Source organism: Gossypium hirsutum, chromosome A07 (genome assembly GCF_007990345.1).
Source record: "Gossypium hirsutum isolate 1008001.06 chromosome A07, Gossypium_hirsutum_v2.1, whole genome shotgun sequence".
Lineage (NCBI taxonomy): Eukaryota > Viridiplantae > Streptophyta > Magnoliopsida > Malvales > Malvaceae > Gossypium > Gossypium hirsutum.
Genome location: NC_053430.1, coordinates 42,062,201 through 42,066,393, shown reverse-complemented (window position 1 = coordinate 42,066,393; position 4,193 = coordinate 42,062,201). Strand labels below are relative to the sequence as shown.

General features: G+C 37.7%; 1 non-coding gene across 1 annotated transcript; it reads left to right on the top strand.

Annotated features, from left to right (window-relative positions):
• Window positions 1–1,412: 1,412 nt before the first annotated feature.
• On the top strand, window positions 1,413–1,519 carry LOC121204187 (small nucleolar RNA R71). Its single transcript, XR_005899116.1, has one exon. It is a non-coding gene; the product is annotated as a small nucleolar RNA R71 (small nucleolar RNA).
• The last annotated feature ends 2,674 nt before the right edge of the window (window positions 1,520–4,193 follow it).

The following is a 4,193-nucleotide window of genomic DNA, read 5'->3' as shown; positions in this document are numbered from 1 at the left end:
TATGCTAAAGATCAATCTGCTAGCTAAAGTGTCACAGTTGTAGGTCTTACTTCACTTATCCCTAACATCTTGGAAATAGACTTAGACATTAAGTTGATACTTGCTCCTAAATCACACAAGGCTTTACCATAGTAAGATTCACCAATGTTACAGGGTATAGTAAAGCTTCTTGGGTCTTTCAATTTTAGTGGCAGTTTGTTCTGCAGGAGCACTCTGCACTCCTTTTTCAAGGCAACAGTCTCATACTCACTCAATCGTTTCTTCTTGGACAGTATATCCTTCATAAACTTCACATAATTCGGCATTTGTTCTAAAGCCTCAACCAACGGAATATTGATGTGTAACTGCTTTAGAACATCCAAAAGTTCTTGAATTGCACCTCATGTTTCTGCTTGTGTTGCTGCAATCTTTGCGAATATGGAGGTGATGGAACTTTTGGTTGAACTGAACAACTCTTCTGAGTAGGTAAATCTGCATCCAATTTGAATTCAGAAAGTTAGGATATACCTTGTCAGTCTTTGCAGATTCTGATTTCTTTGGTATAGAAATTACAATAGCTAGTTGATTCTTCTCAACGGGCTTATCTTTGAAATCAATCAATCGGGGTTCCAGAATTTTGCCACTTTTCAATTCCATTTCCTTGATATGTTCTTTACCCAAATTTCTTGCATTCTCAGTATTGCTCGGCAAGGTCCTTGCAGTCTATACGAAGCTCTGTAGCTAACTGACCCATTTGGTTTTCCAAATTTTTCAATGTTGCTGCTTGGCTTTGGATCAAAGCATCATTCTTTGCCATGTATGCTTTCAACAAGTTCTCTAAACTGTTTGATGTCTCAGCTTGAGGTGGTTTTGGAGCTTTCTGATTAAACCCTTGAAATTGGTTGGGTCTGTTCTACAAGAAGTTTTTATTCGGTCCATTTCCTTGGTTGCTCCAAGAAAAATTAGGATGATTACGCCATGAAGGATTATAGAAGTTGGACTGGGGTCCTTGGCCACTCCTATTTTTATGTTGGTTCTCCACATAGTATACTGACTCAGGATTTGATGGAAAATTCTCAAAAGAATGACCTTCCCCATAGTACATACAGGAAACTACTTCAAACAGACTTGATGGCTGAGCTGCAAAATTATTAGTACTATTAACGGTAAGCTATTTTCACATAGAGGAAATAGACGATACCTGAGTTGATAACGAAGTGAGGGCATCAACTTCATGAACTCCGGCTACACGTCTTCCTGAAGCTGTTCAATTTGTTGGCCGTTGATAGTTATTACTCACGATCCTCTCAATGATCTCATAAGCCTCATTATAAGACTTAGACAAAACTGCACCATTTGCAAAAACATCTACCATCAATCTTGTATGTGCATTGAGACCATTATAGAATGTATCCAACTAGATACAATGAGGAATCCCATGATGAGGACACTTACGAAGTAACTCCTTCAATTGCTCCCAAGCCTCATACAAAGACTCGTCATCCAATTGTTGGAAAGTAGTGACCTCATTCATTAACTTAGCGTTTTTTCTCGGCAAGAAATATTTAACCAAAACTCTCTCTGCTAATTCTTGCCATTTAGATATAGAACTTGGTGGCAATGAATTGAGCCATGCTTATGCTCAATCTCGCAATGAGAACTGAAACAACTTCAACCTCAGTGCGTCTTCAGTCACACCGGCAATCTTGAATGAATCACTCACCTCCATAAACAATCGAAGGTGGAGATGGGGATCTTCTATGGGCATACCACTAAATTGGCCCACTATTTGACGCATTTAAAACATCACTAGTTTCAATTAAAATTGGGTTGCCTCAATAACTGCCCTTTTAATTCCTGGATTTAACTCACTAAAAAGTGGCATAGTGTAACACCCCGAACCCGAGACCGTCGCCGGAATCGAACACGAGGTGTTAACAGACTTCAAACCACTTATTGACATTTCTCAGACAAGCTGTCAATCTGCGTACTAGTCGCTTTAAAAATCATATATTGAGTTCTGAACTCGAAATCCAGTTCTGTAAATTTTCCCTAGAACTAGACTCATATACCTATATGGTAGAATTTTTGTAGAATTTTTGGTCTGACCAATTAGTACAGTTTATTAGTCAAAGTCTCCCATGTTACAGGGATCGACTACACTGACCCTTGCGCATTACGAATTGGATATCTCCCTGCACAGAGCTTCAATACTGATGTCGTTTGTTTCTATAGAAACTAGACTCAGAGAGGAATCTGTACATATATGGCATGACTCCTAATTATCTCTGGTTAATTTATAATTAATTTCCAAAGTCGGAACAGGGAATCCAGAAACCGTTCTGGCCCTGTCTCACGAGAACCTGAATATCTCTTAACATACTGTCCATATGATCTTTTCGTTACTTCTATATGAAAATAGACTCATCGAGCTTCGATTACATAATTTATTCATCAATTAATTCCACTCCTACTATTTTTAGTGATTTTTCAATCTCACGTCACTGCTGCTGCCAGCATCTGTTACGAAAGCAACTATGCCCATTTCGTGATTTCTCCTTGATCTAACTAGTAATTCATCATACATATCACAATTATGATCATGACTAGCCATGCCAAAGGCTAATCATTGTCAAACATCCCCCTACTACACTATTGCCATATCATGAATTTTAACACCAAAATAATCAACCATGACATATGGCATAAAAGAAAAGTCGAATTACCAAGGCTTACGACCTAGCGTTATAAACCAAACCCAACCGACATTTATGCCATTTTCGCATGGCTAAAAGTTTACATACCAAAGTTCAAACACAACATAATAGCCTATACATGCCGAAATGTTCTCCTAAGCCGACTAAGAAGAAAGTACCAAAACTTGCTAGCCGGTGTGATGACTTCGATGACGGCCCGACCACGCAAAAAGAGACGAGTCCAAGAAACCTAGAATAGGTGACAAGGAAACACCAAGTGAGTATATAACTCAGTAAGTCATAAGCAATGCACTACCATCCATTAATAACATTATCACAAGAGGAAACAAAATGGAACGAGGCTAGTTACTCCATCCATACCGAACCATGCCATAGTTCCTCAGACCTATCGGTTCAATCTCATACCAAATCATGCATTCACATTCCATATACTAATCAATAGGATATTGAGGCATTTTCATACATCATTTTATTTTCGTTACAATCATACAACTAAACGGCCTTTCACCTATTCCACGATAAATCTTATGTACGTGACTTCAAGTATATTTGTCACATAGGTTCAAACTTACCAAGCTCAACTCCAAATATAAACATAGCGCCTATTAGCCATGAACTCAAGTACTTACCCGATCCACTGTCCGTGATCAACTCAATAATGTCGCACACTTAGTGTCCATAGTGATTCAAAATATATATTAAGTCCGCACACTCAGTGCTATATAATCAACTCACACACTTAGTGCTATATAATCAACTCGCACACTTAGTGCTGTACAATTTAAACCCGCACACTTAGAGCCAATCTCATGATCATAAAAGTTTATACCCGCACACTTAGTGCCGAGATCAACAACTCAATACATCTCACCTCTTTTCTTCTCATTCAACACTTTCATCACCACATACATACATGTATATATATATATTTATCATTCCATTCAGCATCATTACATAGACGTTATGACCATTTAAATTAATACAAACTATATGCTTAATGACTTACCTTGTGTTGGGTAAGATGGTTCCAACTCGGTTACTCGATGATCTTTTCTTTGCCCTTGCTTGCCTCTCCACCTTTAGCTTCTTGAGCTAAATCGATAAATTACTAGTTTAACCATCTTGCTAAACATTCATACTTCAATTACACATGCATATGTATGTTTGTATATTCGGCAATGACAATGGTAATTTAGCAAACCTTAATTTAACTTATAATTGTTCATAACACATTTAAAGCATCCACTCCATTCCATCATTTTAAAGCACATACATTACTCAATATTATCCAGTTCACATTCGCATTTTCACAAATACACATGCCGATTTCATTCACTCATCTCTAATGTTAATTAAGAAATGCCGAATGTCACCAACTAAATGGCATACACACACTCACATGCATAAAAGTCATCCACACCTCCTATAGCTCATTCGGCATTCACAAAATCATACCATTAGAATTCATGTACAATACCGAACCTTTAGACATTCAAA